Here is a 23,369-nt window from a genome sequence, read left to right on the forward strand (position 1 = left end):
CCTGTTTCAGGGCAAGATGCTGAGAACTCCCAGAGGCACAGGCTTGGTCCACGGCTAGTTGTGGAGAGGGTAGCCAGACACACAGGGTTGTGAGGCCTGACCAGCAGAAGCATGTCCAGTGTGCAGGCCCGTGGCAGGAAGGCTGATGCTATAATTGGAGCAAGAGGGCCAGGACCCCAAAGGGAACCCTATGGAGGTGACTTTAAGTTGCATGTTGCAGAAGGCTCAGGAAGACAGTAAAGGGAGGTGTAAGTGAGGCCTCCCTGATTGTGCAGTGTCCTGGGGGTTTGAAGCAGCCTCCTGACTCAGGGGAGTAGTCTACCGAGTCTCTTGACTTTCTGAGATTTTCTAGTTTGTGTGGACTCAGTACCATAGAATCTGGGATCGGATTATTTTCATAAGTTTCTTTCTTCCCCAGTTACATCTGTGTGGCTCCTGCAGGACACAGAGCAGGGCATTGGACACAAAGAAGGCGCTCAGTAGCTGAGAAACCACAAATGTGTGGATCTTCATTTTCAGAAATAAAAAGTGGCTCCATCCACACCACCACCTTCCTGGAGATGACTACTTAACACTGCAAAATCCAGTTGTTCTTGAACCATAAGACCCTTTTCATTTCAGACTGAATGGGGTGGCACTCATTTGTGATAATTCAGGGATCAACCGGAGTTTTAGGCTGTTGGAACGAGTTACAGCAATACAAGAAAGATAGAAATGTTGCCCTTTAAGAGTCTTTAGGGAGCTACGATACTAAATGTTTAACAGTGACTTACTTCCTGTGACAGTTATTTGCAAGTGAGTGCCTCCGACGTGTGGAAACAATGGATTCTCTGATGTGTTTGACTCCCCCCCGCCCCCACCATACTGTTTATAAATTTAAATTGCGGTGTGAAGGGACACAAGGTAGCTGTGCAAAGTTAGGCTTCTGCCCTAGTACCAATGATTTCAATCCAGTGGATTCTGAGTTAGTGAAGTTTTACTTTACCTCACATTAATAGGTTTTGCTTTGCCAACGTGTGAAATATGCTTGGGGAAGGGGAAGAGGTGGAGGCCATGTTTTGGAGGATGAATGGATTTTGGGGGGACAGCCCACAGAAAACAGAATTCAGGGAAGTTCTAGTTCCATCACATTGACCCACACAGAACAGGTGTATTGACAATAGGTGTGCTTCCGCAGTGACCGCTCTCCCAGCTGCCTGCTTTTTGCACGTTGTCTCCATCCGAAGAGTCCTGGAATGCTAGCCTTGTCTCAAGGTCAGTAGATCTGCTGAGCCCAGAGGGAGAGCCCGGAGCCCAGAGCATTCCGCGTGCACTACGCAGGCTGCCTTAAAGTGGGCGTGCGGGCTTACAGCTTGGCCATGGCCGTGCCGCTGGGGAGAGAAACGCTTCCTCTTCCTCTACCGTGTACCTCTTGATACACGCTCCTCATTAACCCACATGATACTCCAACACCAGGAGCGTCATCAAGAGGTGACCGCACCAAGGTGGAGGTGTGAGGTGCTGGGAAGCGCTTCCCTCCTTTTGGTTTGCATTTGACCATGGGTCTAGGGGACTCAGGTGTATTTTTTCTCTTTTTCATATTCTTTTTTTTTTTTTTTTAATGTTTATTTTTGAGAGAGAAAGAGAATGTGTGAGCAGGAGAGGGGCAGAGAGAGAGAAAGAGAGAGAGAGAGAAGAGCCAAAGTGAGCTCTGCACTAACAGCAGAGGGTCTGATACAGCACTCGCACCCACGAACCATGAAATCGTGACCTGAGCTGAAGTTGGATGCTTAACCGATGAGCCCCCTGGTCTCCCCTCCTTTCTTCTTTTTTTGTTGAGAGATCCAGGGGTAAAAATTCGAGAAGAAGCTGTTGCTACCTTGCTACCTGTTGATTTTGTGGGTTTTTAAAATCATGGTGTCCCTGACTTCAGACTTTTTAGGGTGCTTTCTTTTTTGGGGGAGAGGCTGGGCTTGAAGAAAGCCCATCTCAAACTACTTGTCCTTGACGTAGCAGACAAGAGCAGCGCCGGGGGATTGGCCAGCTCTGAGGTTCTGAGGGAAGCTTTGAAGCTGCCACATGTTCTGTATCCGTTTCTCACCTCTTTTTCAACATCACCTGATTCGAATACAAATTATTTTTGCCATGCAGAGACACTTAGACACGTGAGGCAAAGCTTCACTTTTATGGGCTTATTTTTCAAGGGGAGACACGCGGATGCCTGCCAGATGACGGTTGCCTACCTTTGAATCATCTGGTCCCATCTCTAACTCGCTTGCACACCTCTTGCTACATGTTTTCCTGTTTGTAGAGGCATGCTGGTGTGTTGAAAGGATTTCACAAGAGCGCTGGCCCATTTCTCCTCCAGTCCTGCCCGGATTTTATTGCCTGCTTTTGCTGATAAGAAATGCCCATGCAATTTAGGTCGAAACGGCATCGGGGAAAACGGGCAAAGCACCAAGTCTGGGGAGAGCGTCTTTAAAAAGAAAGTCGGTTTTGGCCTTTATAACCTTGGTACACTTCATCCTCTTCACCAAGGATTTAATTCACAGGGCACACCGCTCAGAGTGGTAACCGTGCTTACTCGTTTGCCTGGCCAGTACTGGTTAAGACCCAGATGGCCAGGTGAAATTAGTAATAATTTCTCTGTTTGCTCCCCAAAATGGCCTACTTTGGACACTATGTTATGCGAGCGATCTGCTCAGAGCACAGAGTTTTTGGAACAGTCTTTCCTTGTATTTGCATATTGCATTTACTTTGCATTTTCGTTTAATGTTTATTTATTTTTGCGAGAGGGAGAAAGAGACAGAATGTGAGCGGGGGAGGGGCAGAGAGAGAGGGAGACACAGAATCTGAAGCAGGCACCAGGCTCTGAGCTGTCAGCACAGAGCCCGACGTGGGGCTCGAACCCACGAACTGTGAGATCAAGACCTTAGCCGAAGTTGGAAGCTTAACCAACTGAGCCACCCAGGCGCCCCGCTATTTGCATTTTCAAAGTTGCATCTTTACAGCTGACCTTGTGTGGGAAAACAATCCCATTTATTTCCAAGTCATTCATAGTTTGGTGACCAAATTGTTTGACCCCTGGCTCCTTAAAAAAACCCGAAGTGTCAAAATGTGCCTGGTGTTTCTTGACCAGTTTTCAGTTGCAAACTGAGAATAGAGAAGTGTACTTGCCTGATTCCTTACACCCTCCGAGGTTGATGCAGCGAGAATAAAAATGATCTTTAGAGTTTAACGGGGGGTGGTGGGAAACGCTTGGGCATCGGGGTGCATCTGGGCAGCCTGCCTGACTAGAGGCTCTGAGGTGAGTTTGCAGCCAGGAGAAATGTCTGTGTCCCCGTGATGTTATAATGGAGCTTGTTTTTCTGTCTGGCTGTCTGTTGCATTTTATAATGTAATTTCCCCAGATCCTTGAGGAATGTTTCCTCACAAAGGCCTGCTCTTGCAACGCCCGAGGGAGTCGTTCTGTCTCGATTTTCCCCTGTGCTTTTTATTACCCCACGCTTGATGAACTTTTCCTGGCCATTTCAACTGTCAGCGTCTGAAGTCCACTAGTGAATGTTGGTTGGCTTTCTCTGCGCTAAACTGTGGCAATTATAGTTCTTAATCAGCATGAGAAATTTGAGGGAAAGGTAGGTCTTCCAAGAGTCTGTCAATGTAGCAGCAGGAAGTAGGTCTGGCAGAAAATGGAGGGAAACCATGGTCCATTCTATTCTTGTGGGACAGAATGTGGCACGGAAGGTCCCACAGAAATAAAGCCAAAAGGAAAAACAAACAAAAAAAAGATGCTACATTGATTTCTCCCTTCGCTGCTATTGTTTATACTATACAATTGGCGTTTGATCCATTCATTTTTGGGTTTATAAATCATTAATGGAATGCCTACTTCAGACCAGGCGGTGCCTAGGCATTATTCCAGAGACTTCTAGATAATTGTGAGTGATTCCGGACTCTGAGATTAGTAGGATAACCAGCAATGAACTGCTCTTGGGGAATAGTCCCTGCAAGGGGAGACAGACCTGGGGTATTATGAAGGCCCAGAGGGGCACCCATTTTGGCCTGAGGAGGGCCTGGGAAGCTGACAAGCAGGGAGCCAGCTGGACAATTTACGAAGGCAAGCAAAAGTCCTGTCTTCTGGAATGATGTGTCTAGAGAACTGGAAAGAGTTCAGAAGGGCCAGAGGAAAGGTTCTTATGGAGCCTATGGAAAATTCATTCATTCATTCATTCATTCATTCATTCATTCATTCATTGTTTCATTCATTCCACAGTTATTTAAAAATTTTTTTAATGTTTGTTTATTTTTGAGAGAGAGAGAGAGAGAGAGAGACAGCACAAGCAGGGGAGGGGCAGAGACAGAGGGAGACACAGGATCCCAAGTAGGCTCCAGGCTCAGAGATGTCAGCACAGAGCCCGACGACATGGGGCTCGAACTCATGCACCATGAGATCATGACCTGAGTCAAAGTTGGACGCTTAACCGACTGAGCCACTCAGGCACCCCTATTCCACAGTTATTTACTGAGAGCCTGCTCGGTGCTAAATGTGAAGTTGGCCATTATGAAGATGGGGCCAGACAGGCAGATGAGACGATGAAGAGCCTTGTGCATTGGCAGGAGTATAGGCATTATCCAGAGAGCCGTGGAGACATGTGGGAGGCCTTAACCACGAGATGACATGATTTGACATGTGTGTTGACTGTGGGGTTGGAGATGTGCTGGGGGTGATGCAGCCTGGAGGCAGAGAGGATGGACAGAGGAGAAATGATAAGCCAGTGGCAGTTGGGGTGGAAAGGAGTTTAGGTTTTGAGTAAATCCGGTCTATTTACTGGCTGGACGATGAAGGGCAAGTCTCGGATGAGCATCTGAGTTCTCTTTGGGGTAATTGCCAGATGGTGATATCATTACCCAGATCAGGGGCAAAAGAGGAAAGGTTGGCGAAGATACTGAGTTCTGTTTTCAGCGGGTCTGACGAGTCCGGGGTAGCGGCCGGCATTGCAGGAGTGAGGGCGATGTGCCCCAGACTCGTGGGTTGGCCGGCTGGTGGCCTGGAGAGCGCCAGCCCTTTGGGAACCGGCTGGGGGCTCTCAGCCTGCAAACGATGAGGAAATCGTGGTGTGGATGAGATCACTCGGGAGGGGCACAGCAACCCACAGTGACTACATCTGTGAACAGTGACTACGTGTGTGCTAAGTGCCCCACGAAGCACTACACCCTTTCAGCCTCAGTAGGACCCTATGAGAGACTGCTGTCAGTCGTCCCCAGTTTACAGAGGGGCCCTCGGAGGCAGAAAGCAGTTAAGTAGCTTGCCTGAGGCTGCACAGCATGGAGGGGGAGTTGGGGCCAGGTGGAGTTTGGGGCACGAAGAGGGCAGGGCAGTACCATGATGAGGGCCGGGGCAGGGAGGAACAGGTACAAGTCAGGGGGCAGTCCAGCTCTCTTTCACCTGGGAACCCCCGCCCCCCAGGTTCCCGGTCTGACCGCTGACCCATAACTGCTGAATGTTGATGCCCTGCCCTCCTTGCAGGGCAGGGAGACCATGTCTCAAGATCACCCTGTCTTAAGAGGGCACAGGATGTGAACGCAAGGTGCACGGCCCACAGCCTGTGAGACCTCCTGCTTCAAACCTCCAGGAAGGGAAGAGAGCTTTGTGCCTGGCTTTCTTCAAGCCCAAACCAACCTCCCATCTTGGTAGGTTGAAATCCTACTCACCCTGGAGGCTCATGATAAATGGCGACCTCTCTGAGAAGCTCTATAGACTCTTCCGGTCACACGGGGTCCCTCTCGTCTCTACAGTCCCCTGTTGCTTTGCACAATCAAATAACTCACTTCTTTCCACTCGTGTTTCGGTCTTGATGTCCTGGGCGGGGGGTGAGGGGGTGGGGAGGGCAGAAACTCTTCCTTATTTATTTGTGTGCCCTGCCTGTAGCAGGCATGTAATATTAGTATCATTAGGTGCTCAGTGATTGGATTTGAATGAAGGGAGAAAAGGTCCTGGAAGCTTCTTTCCCCCAACTTTCCCCTTTATAGGTGATTTTGCAACTGAGCTATCCTTGTGGGCTATCCTGTTGCCTCTCTGTTCCTTCCCTGCATGTTCCCTGGGTTTCCTATTGCTTCCGCGTCAGCCTGACATGTTAGAATTGACTCCATCAGCCTGACATGTTAGGATTAGCTGTTCTGTGTGCCTGGGTCCTCCCCAAACTCCACGTCCTGGACGGCTGGGTTCTTACTCTTCTCTAGCTGCCAAGCCCGGTACCTGTAACTCGTGCAGGCACGTAAGTGGCAGCAACGTGGGTGGGATGCTAGTCCCCCTCGAAGCCCCTCTCCAGTCATCCCTGGTTCATCCCCCCCGCCCTCCTCCCCAACACACACACCCGGTTCTCCCCGGGGCAGTCAGCTGTACCCTTTCCTCCCATCCTAATGGGGGAGCAGGTGGCCCAGCCTTGCTCCATGCCCCTTCTGTGCTTTTCTGGGTCTTCCCAGGCCCAGGCTCACACATGATGCTACAGTGATATGGGCTTCAGCTCTGATCAAAGCTGAAAACCGCAGCTGAGGCCCGAACTGGCTGGTAAATGAGCAAAGACTCACTTCAGCCAGTTGGGCCAGCGTCTGCAAACAGCGGGTGCCAAGAGCCTTTGCCACAGTTACAAGTCAGAACCTTCTAAGCTGTTCCTTAAAGAGAGAGGCACCGTGGGGGAGAAGACGGCTGTGTTGCAGATGTAGGATAACATCGAAGAGGCTCCCTGTGACCGAGAAGAGAGCAGATGCATTTGTCACTGCTGATTTTCTGCCAGGTTACTCCCCGTCTCTTAATAAAGAGTGAAGGATAAGACAGAGGGGTGACAGGCAAGGAGAGAGCAGGCGTGTGTTTCGCTTACTTATTTCCAACGTAAACATCTCAAGCAAGCTCATTGGGGTAATGTTTTCAGTGAAAATACATATTTCTACTGGACACAGTGCAAGAATTTTTTGCTCATGGAATTTTCACTCAACAATAGGAAAAAAGATGTTTTCACACAGGCATTTTTAGCTCCATATACGGATTTGACAATGTTTCCCCCGATGCCAGCAGGACCGAGGAGTGCAGCTGCTTTGGAAATTTCAGAACCCTCAAAAAGAACCTCAGATGCATTAAAAAAAAAAAAAATCACTAAGTCACGTATTTAAATTGTGCTTTCTGTCATTGTTCCCAACACTTGAGGACGATCATTGGAGAGATCTGGGAGATCTCGGGTGAGAGGAACCTTCAGCATTCGGTGAGCCGGTGGGCTTTCTGCCTTTCACGGGGCATCGTGGCGAAATAGCCTGTTTGGCTACTTTCCCATCGTCTTCGCCATGGATTTTACTCTCGGGGCCAAAGACACTGATGTTTGGGTGTTCAGAACAGAAAGACGATCTGAATATGAAACTCTTGTGCCTTTGTAGTACACGTAGTGAAGCCTCACCGCTACAATCCAAGTCAAAAGCCACCCAGCACGTCTCCTCTGTCTGCTGGGATTTCTGGTCGGCTTAATACATCGGTGCGAAAACACACGGTCAGAATCAAAGAAAGACAGGGCCTTTATTCCACGTGATGGTGTTTTGAACCAGCCCAGTGGTGACCATCGCCACCGGGCTCAATGCAATTGATTGGCTCATAGAAGAGAATTGTATGACCTCCCTCTTACAATCATGCTGGAACTTTCCCTGGGGCCTTGAGATTGTCTCAGAGATGACTCAGCTCTCTCACGGTTGTATGTTTTTTTTAAAGCTTTTTTCACTCGGGCTTCACATTGGTTTTCTCTCTCAGTTCCTTCTAGGTAATCTTATTATCTTCCAAATGTAAAACTACCCTGCTCAATTTTAAATTAATTTATATGCCGCAGATTTGCAGATTTGTTTTAGGTGGCTTTCTTTAATAGTGCCATCTTGCAGGGAGGGATCATGCTGACCTCTTAGAGCCCGTCCTGGGATTAATGGGCAATTGAGTTCACACGCAATAAAACCTTCCCAAATATTCACATTAACTGATAGATGTGGCTTGAGTGAAGATAACCTCACTGTGAGGACAGAACAAGAGGCCCTCATTGGCTTTGCTGTCCCACGCATGTGGGTGGTAGGTGTGGAGAGGGAGAGTGACCTCTCCTTAAGTCCTTCTTGATTTTTAGGGTGACACCTGTTGAACTTTGACTCGATGTTACCTTTTCCAGTCACCTGAATTGGTACCGTCGCTGGGATCTGTATTTAACATAACCAGGTAAATCAGATCGGACTTTCTTTGGATGGTTCAAGTAGGGGTTGGGAAGGTCACTTTGCTTATGTTGGGAGCTCATGAAAAAGCTCCCATCTCGAGGCCCCAGAAGTGCTTTCAGTGCGTCGCTGGATCCGGGAAAGCGAGGACGGGAGAGGTCACTTCGTGGGAACAAGCTGCTGGCTGCCGTGGGAGAGATCGTGACGTCAGGAGGAGCTGGGAGTACGAGGACACGTGAGTCGCACGGCAGTGATGAGTGGAAGCACGAAGCTGGCCATAGGATGCCCCGGAGTGTAGCCAGATGGGCAGCTTGGAGCCTCCAGCCCGAATGGACATGAGCTCGGGCCGGGGGCAGGGAGGGGGCTGACTGGTGTGTCAGGGCTGTGCGAGGGGAGTGAACTGCAAGGGAACTGCAAGCTCGGGACCGTCCAGAGACCCTCTTGTCACGGCGGGCCGCGGCTCACAGCCCGAAAGGACGGCGGGCCACCAGCCTCACAGGACAGCTTCAGATACTGAGGCCATTCCTAGCGAAGATTTTGGCTCAGACACAGGTTCAAAAAGTCCGCTCAAAGACACTGTTTTTGGGATCCCCAAGAGGAAAAGGCAACTCACCTGCCTTTGCTGCCTGGCCCGATGGTGCCACTCATCATGGAGAAGACAGGAGGGTTAGGATTGAAAGCGAAAGCCGGGAATGCTCAGAAAGGACAAGGAAGTGGGGGAAGTTAAGAGGAAAGGAGCGAACACACACAGACGCGAGAATAGATGTGGGTGGGACAATGCCTGGAACGAATGCCGGTGGGTTTCTATTGTGGGAACTCGCTTCGAGACAGGATCTCCTGCTACCGCCTCTCTTAGGCTTGGTTTCAGACGTCATTGGTCAAACTGTGGTCGTAATTTAAGGGAGCCCAGGCACACCGCGAAGTGGCTCTCCAGCACTTGGACACCCTTACGCTTCGGTGTTGCTTCGTTGACAAGATTCTTAAATGCCTGGACCATTTCTTTTTGAGCCATTGGGGAGATGATCATTTTCCCTCTTGAGTACTCCTCCCACTCAGATCTTTTCCATCACTGGGGACTGGGGGTAAGGGGAATAACTGGGTTTGTTTCCAAAGTGACCAAGCCAGGGTTGGTCTTGGGGAAGGGCACCCTGTTTCGCACCAGATACCCAAAGGTCAAGAGTTCATTGATTTCCCTCCATTTATGCCAAGTAGATGGTACCTAAGCCAAAGGGCAGAGCAGAGTTTCTGTTAGAAAAGGAGGCTAACATCAAGTTTCCAACCAGTGGATTTGGAGCAGAGACCCTGGATGTCTGTCTGTCTTCCGCGGATGTCCAAGATTTATCAGCCGACTCAAAAAGAGAGCCTGTCTGTGTCAGGAAACGCTGATAACCAAGGGATCTGTGGACAACAGGGCCACGTACCCCCAGGACAGGTGATAGAAGGGACACAGTCTGGTAGGATAAGAGGCACTGGGCGAATCTCTGATTTACAGTCGCCGGTTGGCCCACGACCAGGAATCCGGGTGGAAGGGGCAGGAGGGAAGAGATTTGTTCTACGGAGTTACGCTCTCTCCAAATGGTGCCTGAAAACTTACTGAAATGAGCTGGTGAGAGTCATGAATGAAAACAGAAGCCATGGGCAGGATGCGTCTGCAGTCGTCACAGGGACTGCTCCAGCACCCCGGTGGGGACTGAGGTCGCCTCTGTCGCAGAGGTCACAGAGCACTCCAGCTTCAGGGATGCTGTCCCAGCCCCCTGGAGTAACGGACAGCCCGCTGCAGGAGCCCTGGCGCTGGAAGCGGTGATGACTGTAGATGTGAAAGACAACACCCTCCTTCCTCTGAGCGCACTTGGCTGGCACATCCTGTTCCACGGGAATGGTGGCGCTCTGTGAGTGGGTTCACAGGGGAGCCCTGTTATAAGGTGGTCCCGTATCCTTGCCCGTGGGCAGCCACTGGCCACTGCGTCTGGAGCCCCAGGTTGGGAACGGGTCCTGTCCCCACTGCGGTGGGGGGAGGGTGGGGGCCCAGAGACAAGGCACAGATGCTCCAGGATCCTCGGGGCCCAAATGTGCAGGTGCACATGTTGGGGACTTTGCTAGAAGGGCAGGCAAGGCGCCTCACTTTCAGGAGGGTCCAGAGTGCCTGTCATTGACCAGCTCCCTCCCCTTGTTCCCAGGCAGCCCCCCCCCCCCCCCCCCCCCGTCCTCATCTCTGCTTGGTTCCCTTCAACCCAAGTCTGTATCAGGCCCTTCGGGGTGTTCTGGCTTCAGTGTACCTTTTCCTGGCCTAAATATGTGCTTTTTGGCGCCCAGGACTTCCGGTTTCACTCTGCCTTCCAGCTTTGCACCCCGTGGGTTAAAGACACCCCCTCTTTCAGCCAGGCCCCCAGGAGAGCAGCCCCCCGCCCCCTTCAAGCTCTGTCTGCCAGGTCTGCAGCTGGAGAAGGGAGGGAGGGAGGCTCACGGGTGGAGAATGAATTCCCCAAGAAACAAAGGTGATTCTGGAAACTCCTGCCTCTTACAGTCTGGGAGTAGAGGTGCCCGATTCTGGTCCTGTGGTATCACCCACTACATCAAACCCCAAAGTTGATACAATGCAGGAGGAGCCACAGGCATGAGACTGGTGGGGAATGAACGCCAGGAGAGAGGGGCCAGAGGGCAGCCTGGTCCAGAGAGGAGAAGGCTCAGTAAACTGTCATCCAGACCGACGCCAGGTGCATTTCGAGTCGGGGAAGTGACCCAAGGCCACGGCCGGTGGACTGTGACAGGCGCTGTGTTAGATGCTGTGTTTGGGCGGGAGCACTGATCCCATCCGGCCGATGAAGGAATAGTGCTCCGGGGGTAAGCCTGTCGCTGTGCTGCCGAGGGCAGACGCGAGCTTGTGGCCTGGGTCTGGTCCCCTCCGTGTGAAGGAAGGACTCTACCTCTAGCTGAGACCCGCCAGCCCCGCGCCAGACGGAGTCATCTGGTAACGCTCAGGGGCAGACACTGCTCAGCATTGCTTCCTGCCTTCTTTTCAGAGCAATTAAACGCGATCCAGTCGGGCTCCCAGGAACAAATAATTTAAGACCGATTCCCGACCGAACAGGTAACTGTAAAATCGTGGGCTGCTCGAAACAGCTCACACGGTGAAGCGCAGGACAAAATGAATAAAGTCGACTTAGAATTTAATAAGGCTTCTCTGGCACGCACATCGAGCTGTTGAGCTGTGTGCTGCAACGAATCTAAATTTAGAGGGGAAATTAGAGCAACAGTACCTATTTATTAACGCACCACTTTGCAGTGAACTGTTGTCCTGTTACGGGCAGGCAACTGACACATACTATCTTCCCCACTAAAACCACAAAATTTACATTTTCTCGAGCATCTTGTCTTTGATTAACTTTCCTGAGTGCTCTATTTTAAGAGCTATGCTGCCTTTTCATCCCATTTCTTTACTACATGTGTATTTCCAGGATCTTCTACTTTTCCTTTATGGAAACGAGTTGGCCGCGCCGAGATTCTCTCCGTGTTCCCCAGGTATGGCGTAATTACTGGTTGCCAATTATTCTTCCGTAAGGGATACTCTAAGGCTTATTTTAAAAGCGTTTCTCCTCCGAAAACTGGCACAACACGAGGCCTTCGCGAGAGTCATGCCAATCCCAAAGGAGAGGCGTTCCTGTGCCGAAGGCTGAAGGCTGGAGGCCTCCTCGCCTCCAGACAAATGCTGGAGACTGCAGAGGGGCCAGGGCTCAGGATGGCCCTTTTCGCTGCTGATTGGAGAGGGGAGAGAATGCATTAAATGGTGCCGTGCTGAGAGGTGGCAAATCACTGCTCCGTTGGAAGGAAAGTTGTGAAAGTGGGTATGTTTCTCCCTAGGGAGGCAGTTCTCAAATTTGAAAACCGCGAGAGTGGATCAAATATCTGAAGAGGGCGAATGGAGAGCATAAGTCATTCATCTATTCATGCAAAGATGCAGGGCAGTGATCTGAAGGACGGGTGAGACCTGATGAGGGAGAAGGTGAGTAAGAGTGTTCTCAGCACAGTGAGCAGCGTGGATAAAGGCCCTGTGGTCAGAGGGAGTAAGTAAGGCAAGTGGGAGGAATTGCAAGGCCAGTGTGTTTGGAGGTCTTAGAGTGAATCCTAGGAACCAGAAGGTATAGGGTCTTATGTGTCAAGTTCAGAAGTTGTGTTTTACCTTAAGAGTGCTAGAAAGCCAGTGAAGGTCTTCCAGTGGAGTGTGTTCATGCGGGTGCATGCGCGTGAGTATGTGGGCAGGTTGGAGCGGGGATAGTTGTCATGACTTGATGTGTACTTGGCTGGATCCCTTCCGCTGTAGGTCAGAGAGCTGAGGGGATGGAGGAAGGCTAGTGGCCATCTACTGCAGCTGTCCAGGTTGGACACGGAAGGAATTTGGGCAAGAGTATGGTATGGAGATTGGAAAGAAGTGGATGGATCTGCGTGTCAACTGTAGGGTTTGGCGATGGTTTGCTTACCAGCCATGGGAAAGAGCAAAGGGTAAAGAACGACCTGTGGACTCCGCCCCCACAGCTAGGTAAATGGTGGCCATTCCCTGAGCTGGCCAAAGGGTGCTCAAAGGGGACGAGGATTAGGAGGGGGGTCATGGATTCAGATCACATTTCAGGTGTCTGTTTGAGTTGTCTTTGAGGTGTCCTAAGGGAGGACAGCCAGGCACCGAGGTGGATCTGGAATGCAGAAAGCTTCGGGCTGAGTCGTGCGTTCTGCGGGGTCCGTGCTGGGAGGTGGCTGGATCTGAGTGCCACTGAGCTTTCCCAGACAAAGGGTCCAGCAGGAGAGGAGGGGCATCTGGACTTGAGCCTTCAGGAGCTCTACCAGCGAATGGCTTGGGGAAAGTCAGCAAAGGAGACAGAGACGGTGAGACCGGACAGGCAGCAGGTGGACAGAATAAGACAGGGCTTCCGGGGTCAGAATACGGTGGGTGGTGCTGAAGACTGCTGTGGGGTTAAATTAGATGAGGGGGGAGCATTTTTGGCTGAAGCGGTTGGCATTTTTTGATCATGCTAGGATTTTGCAGAACAAGCCTTCCAGGTCATATCGGAAAAGACTCTTTCTTACAGAGGCAGAATTAAAGGAGGTAATCTCAGCCGAGCACTGGTACACTCAAGGCACTCAAGTACAGAGGACGATTTCTCTTATTTTCTACAAGAAGGACGGTTTATAATTGGTACATCCGAGGTTTTCACCCTCGGCACTGCGGACACTCGGGGCAGGAGGATTCCCGGTCGTGGGGGCTGTCCTGTACACCATAGGATGTCTAGAAGCATCCCTGGCCTCCACCCACGAGACACCAGTATATCCTCCCTCCCCAGGAGTAACAAGAAAGACACGATCCACACCTGGGGAGCAAAAATCTGCCAGCTGCCCCCCCCCCCCCCACTTTGGGGCTTATGCTTCACGACAAACTTTTGTTAATATTTATGAAGAGACTTAATGCCTTTTGGTGTCAAAAAAAAATCTAAATGAACATTGCTAGCAGGATGGTACCCTGTCTCCCAAAGCGTATAATCTCCCTTTTGGGGTTACCACACACTGACATCAGCATTTATCTTTGACACCCTGTGCTATTGAAATTCTTGACGCCTGAGAGCTGACTTCAGCAAACAAATTTAACAGCCTAGTTAAAACCAAATAGTTTTATAGAGAGGCTGTAACTTCTTTTTTTTTTTTAAGTTATAGCAGGACAGATTAGGGAGGCAGACAATAAAAGTCCTGTGGTTGCTCATATACTGTATACTTCTGCAGAGAAGGAATGCACTAACACCAGCCTCAGAGGCGGCCTGGGATGACTGCGTTTCTAGAATTCAGGGCTCCTTTCTCTCAGCCCTCCTCTGTGCCAGAACAAAGGGCAGTTTAATTTCCTGCTATACTGCGCAGTTTTACAGGAGCATTTGTTGAATAATTTTTTTTTTTTTTTACCCTAAACGAACTAGTACAAAAATCATGCTAATCAGTTCCGATGGGATGCTGTGAGGAAGGGCAGACTTCTCAACAGGATGGGGTGGCATTGTTTTTCCAAGAGAAGCCAATGATGCTGGAACAGGAGCTCTGGACTGTTTGGGCCACCCACAAAAAGAGACTCCTGAGCCCCTGGAAGAGGAATCACAGACTTTGTCTTACTTTTTCTCTAAACGAGTCAGAGAAGACTGTTCTTTTGTTTCACAAGGTATGCGTGTGAGCTAGTAGCTCATGGCTCCATTTCTGGGTCGATTCAGCCTCATCATGTTACAAATACGGAGCGTTCTGGATGGGTATCATGGAGAATCTGCTATAGGATTATAATCCGGAATCACAAAGGACATAATGAAGGAAGGGGGAAGAGGGAAGGGCTAGTTTTTATAAGCCTCTTCTTGGCAGCCGTGGCCCACTGGAAGGCAGAGTTCTTCAAGTGTCTTCACAATGGTGTGCAAGAAGTTATCTTCATTCTCACGAGGACAGTGGAAACCACCTCATGGGGTCATCTGGACCATGAGTCTCTTGATGGGTGTATTTGTCAGGGTTTCCCAGAGAAACAGAACCAACAGGCTATGTATAGATAGATGATAGATCTAAAAAGAATCGGTTCATGCAACAATTATGGAGTCCCATGATCTGGCATCTGGAAGCGGGAGACCCAGGGAAGCCCGCGGTGTAATTCAGGCTGAGCCTTCAGGGGAGCAGAGCGTGTAGATCCCAGTTCAGATCTGAAAGCCTGAGAAGCAGAGATCAGTGCCCTAGCCCACCAGTCAGGCCCAGTTCTGCCTCCCCCCACCTTCCTGTTCCACTCGGGTCCTGAAGAGATTGGATGATGCCCATCCACACTGGGGAGGGCAGACTGCTTTCCCGAACCTACCAATTCAAATGCTCATTTCACCTGGAAACATCCTTGCAGACGCACCCAGAAACAATGTTTAGCCAAATATCTGGGGCACCCCATGCTCCAGTCAGGGTGACACATAAAATTGACCATCACAGTGAGTCTTTTGGGAAGGCTGTTCTGATTCCAGGAATGTCAGGGTTTCTATCATGGAATAGAGGGGATTTTTGCTGAAAGAGCCCTGTAGAGCTTCAAATGCAGGTAGGTTGTGGGAACAGAGGAGGAAGGTAAATCCCAGAAAGGTGATGGGACTTGACCCAAGTCGCACACTAAGTAGAGACAGAGGGGGACCAGGGCCTCGATCTTTTGACCCCTAAGCAGTATGTTCATCACCTTGGGCTGACCGTTTCGTGTGATCCCCACAAAAGACAAAATGGCGAAACGGCAGAGGAGCTCTGGGCAGCTGAAGCCCCTGGGCGGGGCGGGGGTGGGGGTGGGGGGTCAGCCTGCTTCCATTGGGCCATATGGTTGTCACTCCCTTGAGCCCCGTGACCGAGTTGTGAGGTGATAGCACTGCCATCTTTGTGCCCCATCCAACGACCCACACTGCTTCTCTCCTTGTCCCATCGATCTTTGCCTTAGAGACACCCGCCAGTCACGTCTTAGAAATTAGGTCATTACCTCCTCCAGAAGGGCCAGAGACAGCCGTCCGCACCTCCCTACCTCAGCTTCCTTTCTGCGTTCTACTTCCTCCTTCCCGCCTGCTGACCTCATGACTTCCCCCAAACCTAACTGACGAGCTAGAAACCCACAGGGAAGCCTGTGGCCTGCAGAGGGGAAGGGAGCCGTCCTATTTCTGGTTCTGGAAGATGGCCCCCATGGAGAGCTTCCGCGAATGACCCTGCTCATTGTAGTCGGTCACCTTTCCAGGAGAGGGTCCCGGGGCCCCAGCCTGGAACGAGTTATCCAGGAACAAGAAGGGCGCACAGCTTCGGCCTGGCTTAGCGGCTGGAGCCAAAGCACAGGAAGACATTGGCAATGTATACCTTGATTTCTCATTTTCACTATTTTTGTCACCACGTTTAGAAGATTCAGCCTATTTAAAGGGAGGTCCTCTTTGCTTCACGAATGTGAATTTCTTGCAGAGAAAGTCCAGTTACTTAGTACTAGCCCTTCATCCTGGGCTCTCCGGCATTTTCACACAAATTTTTACAAACCGACCAATGTTTGCGGGACATGGAATACAGGCTATCTGTCGCGGACACCGCAGGGAGAGGGGGACATAGCCCTGCCTTCACGGGGTTTCTAATCTAGAAGGAAAGTCAAACTGAAGCCAGGATAAGTTGACTAACAGTGAAGAAACTGTGATTTAAAATGTTCTTTTTTTTTTTTCTTTTTAAGCTTATTTGTTTGTCTTAAGAGGGAGAGAGAGGATCCCAAGCAGGCTCTGCGCTGTCAGCTGGGAGCCCGACGTAAGGCTCGAACTCACGAACCCGGAGATCATGACCTGAGCCAAAATCAAGAGGTGGACGCTTAACCGACTGAGCCACCCAGGTGTCCTGAAGAAGCTGTGATTTAAATAATAAGGATTTCTCGGAGCAGCAAAGGGCCAGAGGCCGACAGGGCTGTGCTTTCTGAGGTGAGCAGTGGCCATCTGGGATTCCAGGATTTGAACTCACTGGGTGCAGGATAAGCAGAGAAGCAGGTATTCTTTTAATCTTTTTTAAAAAGTGTTTTTATTACTTCTGAGAGAGAGAGAGAGAGAGAGAGAGAGAGAGAAAGCAGGGAAGGGGCAGAGAGAGAGGGAAACACAGAATCCGAAGCAGGCTCCGGGCTCTGAGCTGTCTGCACAGAGCCTGACGCGGGGCTCGAACTCACGAGCCATAAGATCATGATCTGAGCTGAAGTCGGACGCTTAACCGACTGAGCCACCCAGGCACCCCCAGAGGAAGGTATGCTTTAGACGGATTCCTTCTTCCTCAGAAGGTCACGGGCTCTGTGACGTGGGGACTCTGGTATAACGTCACCTCTGAGGCTGTCGTGTGTGTGAGGAACGAGTTAATACGCGTAAAGCTCCTGGAACAGCACCTCCCCATGGCAAGGCCAGGCTAAGCTGGCTGTTACGAGGCCCTGCAAGACAGGGACTTTTATCACAGTGTCACATAGGACGAAAGCAAAGTCGTGCTCACGTGAATCACGCGGCTGGAACCCAGGTCTGGCTTGGCACCCCCTCCGCCCGGAATTCCTGCCCTGGAAGATACATCAGCACGCCCCGGGAAGGTGTTTAAATAACGACTTCAATTTTCAGGCGATAAAGACGCCCCATTGTAGGGTTGACCACAGAGACAGTGTCAAGAGAGAAACAAGCTTCAGGGGGTTTTCTGTGCGGCACTCAAGGCCACGGAAACATTTCCTTCTTCCTCTTGTGTATTTTTCCCGTCAGGTCAAGAGAGTGCTCTTCCCTGTCAGTGCTAAAGAAACAAAAAATTAACCTTTTCTTCCCTCCCCAAATACACCTTATACTCCAGAAGCCTTCTGCAGTGCCAATGCCCTGGGGCACGAAAGTACACTTACGGGGAAGGGTACCCTGAGGCTCATTCAGGAAAGAACCGTTTCCTTCCAAATGTGGACTTACGGGTGCTTCGCATCTGACTCGTTTCTGCTTATCATGCTAACAGCTTATGTCTTCCATACATGTCTCCTCCAGCCTGAGCCTCCCGCATCTTTCTCGGTGGCATCCCTGCATCCCGTGTCCCAGGCCGGAGACCTGGCACGGTTTGCTGTCTTCTTCCCCTTGCCCCCAGCCCCCGCCTCAAGTGGCTGCCAATTCCCGCCCCTCCGGTCTCTCCCAAGCTTTCCCTCTGGAGACCATCCTTCAGGACACACCCCCACTGGCCTGTTAGTGCGCTTGTCAAGGATGGGGACAGGTGTGGGGGGGGAACTTCTGGGGACAGAAGTCCCCCAGCTCGCCTCCCAGGCCTGGGTCTGCCCCAAAGCTGGGCACAGCGGATGGGAGATGGGCTGATGGGGGGGACACCTCGGAAACAGCGAAGACCGGCGATGCTGGGGTGGGAAGGGAGGAGGGCCGGGCAAGTGGGCTCAGCCGGGAGCCCACCTCGGCATACGGCCGGCTGGCGGGGCCCTCTGCCACCTGTGCACTAGGATCTCAGGGCCTCCTGGACAGCAACTCTCTGTATTTGTTCCCCGAGACCTGACCCTGGGGCTGGACCCCTAGTTGGGCCTGAGAGAATTAGGTTGAAGCTAATGGAGTTCTGGGCACCCCTCATTTCCATTGGCAAGGAATACGCTCGCTTTGGGAGCTTCAGGTCTGCGTGGGCTGAAGCTTCTTTGTCTCACGGGGACTTCCAGCTCCCACGGATTTGCTTTAGGGGGACCTGCTTCTCACCCTCCTTCGGCACTTTCCCAGGGGCTAGTGAGCATTTGAGACTAGCTGTTCCCTATCGAAATGCACTGTCTGTTCTGACTGAGCACGCCTTGCTTTTTTGCCTAGTAGCCGTTATTCAAAGGACTCCTCTCCCGGAGCAAATTTGCCTAGCCCCCCTGCTGGGTAGTATTTCTTTTTTTTTTTTTTTTTTCAGGAGCACTTACCTCCTCAGAGCAGGGTTTGAGATGGGGACTACAGGAGACAACCACTGAGTGCTCAGCAGCCCTAAAAGCCCGTGATTCTTTGATTCTAAACAAAGATTTCCTTATAAGGAGCTTGCTTAGGGTAGGAGAATTCTGCCTGGAGCTATCCCTGTGACCTGTGGCAGGCTGTGACCCCAGAGGGAGCTGGCCTCCTGGAGTAGCCTACCAGGTCTCGGGGAGAGCTCAGGGCTTGCCCTGGGGATGAGGGCCGCAGGCCTAAGGAGCACAGGCTGATTTTTAAGGTGTAAGAGATTCCAAGTCCTGTTTGGCCTGGCCACTTGTCCCTCCCGAAAGCAGCAGGGCAGCCCAGGAGGACCCTTCCCTCTGCTGCATGAAACGTGTTGCCTGCTTTGGCCAGATGTGACCCTTTTTCAACCTCGAGGGCCTGCAGCGGGTTCAGCATCTCTTGGCCCTCGGACGCAGACCTGCAAGGGTGGCCGTCACCGTTCGGTCCCAGCTGTCTCTTTCCGGCTCTGCCCTGAGTCCCTGCCTTGGGGCTCCAGTCCCCAGGCCTCAGGGATTCCGTTCGGGCTCCTCCGATGGCACGTGTCAGGGGACCTCGGACTCTGGGAGGCAGCTGAGGTCTTGTCGCGCTGGCTGCGAGCCTTGAAGCCACAGCAAGACCGTGCCGTGTTCTCCAGAAAGAAAAGCAAACCTTTCCTTGTACTCCACCTCTCGCAGATGTCTGGAGGGAAAGAAGTGAGGTGTGGTGCGTGCAAGCTCCCCTACCCTCGGGGTCACCCTCTGCGTCCAGACGCCCGGTGATCCTGTCTCCTGAATCGGCTGGGCAGTCCCCGCACACCCCATGCCCTTCCTCTGGAACTCTCTTTGGTTGGGCGGGCCCACCCCACGCACCCAGGCATCTGTGCCTGACTTCTCTGACTGCGCCCGCTGGGGGTTAGGTGTATGTCCCTGCAAGGCTACTCAGCCTCACTCTGACTCAGTTTTCTCACCTGTAAAAGGGGAACTCACAAGGCCATCCCTCTTTTGCAGTAAGTGCCAGGCACGTAGCAAATTGTAGCAACTGCCCCAAATTTTGTGTGTTTCCATGCCCATGAACAAGGCAGCGCCTCCACTCTCCATCGGGTGTGAGTGAATCCGGCCCACGTCCCCGAGCCTTTTCTCACGTCCCCCGCAGATTCGGTTCTATGCTCTACCTGGGCTCCAGGAGGGAGGGATCATTAAAATTTTTTTTTTCTTAATTAGAAAAAAAGGGGGCACCTGGGTGGCTCAGTCGGTCAAGCCTCTGACGTCGGCTCAGGTCATGATCCCACGGTTCGTGAGTTCGGTCCCCGCGTCGGGGTCTGTGCTGATGGTTCGAAGCCTGCTTAGTATTCTCTCTCTCTCTCTCTCTCTCCCTCTCTCCCTCTGCCTCTCCCCCATTTCACACTCTCTCTCAAAATAAATAAACTTTAAAAAAAAAGAAACAATAGGAGTTAAATACTATTTACAGCTTCTCACTGCTTCAACAGTTTCTGGCCCCTTTGGAGGAGACGGGGGTGGGAATGTCGCATCAGGCTTGCTCTGGAGCTGTTATTACCGTCCACGCTGTCACATAGTGGTTTGTCCTAGATGCCTCTGTCCTACGGGAGTGTCAGCTGGTCGGAGCGGAAGGAAGGAAGGCGGGAATACACGAATGCTACGGTGCCCGAGGTACTTGACCCAAGATTTTCAAAGTGATTAAAACAGCCAGCTGTGCTCTCTCCTCTTCCAGTTAGGGTTGAGAGTCTTCTGTTGGGCAACAATTTATTTCTTTCCATTTGAAGAATCTTGTGACTGCAGCTGTCTCAGATTTTTTCAGAAGAATAAATTTTGTATCACTTTTTCCTAGGAGTGTTGGGAGGAAGGTTTGGGGTGTGGACTTTCTGGTTAAAAATTGAGGGCACGAAGGGGTCGGATTGTGTATTTTCTGACGGCTCAGTTCCTATTTATGGTACGGGGATGACTTTCTTCCCCAGGAGCCAAGCTGGAATTTCAGTGATTGACCAAGGGGGAAGTAATTCATTCCCTTCTGCCATCTCACCCTCTTTTCTCCGGGACTCTCTCTTCCTGTTCAGTTTCTATTATGAACTTTCTTTGTCAAGGACGTTTCTCATGATTAAGTGCTTATACCTGCTGCTTCCCAACATATCTGTGTGGATAGATTTAGGACAGATCAGAATGCTAAAAATAGCCTGGTTTCCCTTTACTCCGGACAGAAACCTAAGGAAGATTTTTCACTGACGGCCTCTGACTTGTTTCCATTATTACAGAATTGTCCATCTTTGTGCTCTATAGTCCTCTGAAGTCCAGATCTTCCTGGTATTAAAGAAAACATGAAAAGCTGGAGGAAACTACCTGGCACCACCTAATCCTTTCTGTTTAATAGAGATTGAAGATAGTTGGCCATCTGGAAAAGACACCGGGAAACAGAGGGGACTTTGTCCCTGAGCTGGGCTCTGAGCCTTTATGAAATGGGTCCTGATATCAAGAAGAATGTCTTGCTTGAAGCCAGTTTCATTCGGGGTGAAGTCTGCACTTGAAGTTCCTCTGCTGACCTGACTCTGTGTGCAGGTGGGGCGGGACGGATGGAGAACCTCGGCCAACAGCCCACCCACCTTGGGTCCCTTTCTGTAACCACGAGGGCTGTGTGGAACTACAACTGTAGGTCTTGTGGAAGTGAAAACTGTAGTGGTCCCCACCCCCCATGTTTATTTTGGGGCTTCTGGTTTGGGACTCACCTCACCTATCTGAAGGACTGGCTTGAAGTGGACTTATTTGGGACCTTTCTTTAAAGAACTCAAAAGCCTTTGTTTGTAGCCGTATCTTCTTTGATAATACCTACTGACATTAGAAGCAGAGATAGCTTGGGGCGCCTGGGTGGCGCAGTCGGTTAAGCGTCCGACTTCAGCCAGGTCACGATCTCGCGGTCCGTGAGTTCGAGCCCCGCGTCAGGCTCTGGGCTGATGGCTCGGAGCCTGGAGCCTGTTTCCGATTCTGTGTCTCCCTCTCTCTCTGCCCCTCCCCCGTTCATGCTCTGTCTCTCTCTGTCCCAAAAATAAATAAAAAACGTTGAAAAAAAAAAAATTAAAAAAAAAAGAAGCAGAGATAGCTTCAACGACAGTGTTCCACAACTCACGTTTTTTTTGTCCCAACCTCTGTGGTCGCTGGCAGAACTGCCCTGAGTTCAGGTCTCATTCCCAGAATGTAGCCTGGGTATAAAAACCTGGGGCCAGGAAGGTCTGAGTACTGGCGGTTGGACCTGTGGTATGACCAGAGCTAAATCGAAACACAGATAACAACTGCCCTCCTCACTCCCCCACCCTTCGGAAGAGCAGAAACTGAACTTGAAGCTGCTGAGAGCTATAAAGAGTGTTTAACTTCTTTTATTATTATTATTTTAAAGACAGCACACGCGAGTGGGGTAGAGGGGCAAAGGGGGAGAGAGAGAGAGAGAGAGAGAGAGAGACAGACAGAATCCCAAGCAGGCTGCACACTCAGTGCAGAGCCTGACGTGGGGCTTTATCCCACGACCCTGGGATCATGACCGGAACCAAAATCAAGAGTCAGATGCTCGGGACGCTTGGGTGGCTCAGTTGGTTAAGCGTCCCACTTCGGCTCAGGTCATGATCTCATAGTTCATGAGTTCCAGCCCGTGTTGGGCTCTGTGCTGACAGCTTGGAGCCCAGAGCCTGCTTCGTATTCTGTGTCTCCCTCTCTCTCTGCCCCTCCCCTGTTCATGCTCTGTCTCTTAATAATAAATAAACGTTAAAAAAAAGAAAAAGAGTTGGATGCTCATCTGAGCCACCCAGGCGCCCCAAGAGTATTTAACTTCTGTTTTTTTTTTTTTTCAATTCTGATTTTTAAATGATCCATTCTGAGGTTGTTAGAACATAATGTAGAATTTGATTAGAGTAAAACCAGAGTGACTTGTATAACTTGCTTTAACCCCTGCAGGTGCAATTGTGGTAATATCACTTCCAAGCTTCCAATTAATTTATTACACATGCACATGCTCTTCTGTAACCTGCCTCTTGAGGGTATCTTCCAAAATGTGTGTAAACTTGGAAGGAGGGATAACTTAGTCCAAAGACGGTCGGTTAATTCTGCTTCTAAATGTCAGCCGTAGAAGGAACTGGAAAGTTGCTCAATCTCCACCATCGTACCTGCCCCTTACTATCACCTGGTGTCACTGCTGCAGATTATCCTGCAACAGCTCTATGGATGCTTGTCCATTATGCGTTGATGTTCTGTGTTCTCTGCCCTGCACAGGCTGGGATGATGGTTCATGGGTGGCCTCTCAGGGCACAGTTCTCTAGTTCACAAGGGTAAACATAAGCCAGGTGTTCCTGGAGCAGAGCACAGTGCCTGGATGCTGTGCTCTGAGGAGTTACCAGCATAGGCTATGCCAGAAGAGTCCTTCCCGACAAGCCTTAGGCCACGTATCGAAATCCAGCCAACAAGTAGACTCCTAATGACTTGCTAGGTGAATTTCTCTTTGGGACTCTTGATATCGCTTCTTACAGATCTTGGGTCAGGGCCACCACTGTTCTCCCCGACAGGCCCTTAATTTTGAACATCTGGCTCTTTTGTTTTTTCCCCCATAGGCTTTGGGCTTCCTTTATGTATCTCTTTGTCTTCAGTGGCCAGTTCCTCATACCGAGAGGAAGGAGATGTTTGCTTTTGTCCAAATACAACATGTCCACTAGGTCCCAAAGGA

At 50.8% G+C, this 23,369-nt stretch overlaps 1 long non-coding RNA gene across 5 annotated transcripts in view; it reads left to right on the forward strand.

The window, feature by feature from the left end:
• The window catches only part of LOC109268977 (uncharacterized), a 161,091-nt gene extending 139,579 nt beyond the window's left edge, over positions 1–21,512 (forward strand). For 4 of the 5 annotated variants that reach the window (XR_008418123.1, XR_008418125.1, XR_008418126.1 and 1 more), the window contains 2 exons: positions 16,424–16,661; positions 20,923–21,512. This is a non-coding gene — a long non-coding RNA (uncharacterized LOC109268977). Of the gene's footprint in view, positions 1–16,423; positions 16,728–20,922 lie in introns of all 5 variants that reach the window. The other variant, XR_008418124.1, reaches the window with a different exon arrangement.
• The last annotated feature ends 1,857 nt before the right edge of the window (positions 21,513–23,369 follow it).

Source organism: Panthera pardus, unplaced genomic scaffold (assembly GCF_024362965.1).
Source record: "Panthera pardus isolate Hobbes unplaced genomic scaffold, ASM2436296v1 HiC_scaffold_26, whole genome shotgun sequence".
NCBI lineage: Eukaryota > Metazoa > Chordata > Mammalia > Carnivora > Felidae > Panthera > Panthera pardus.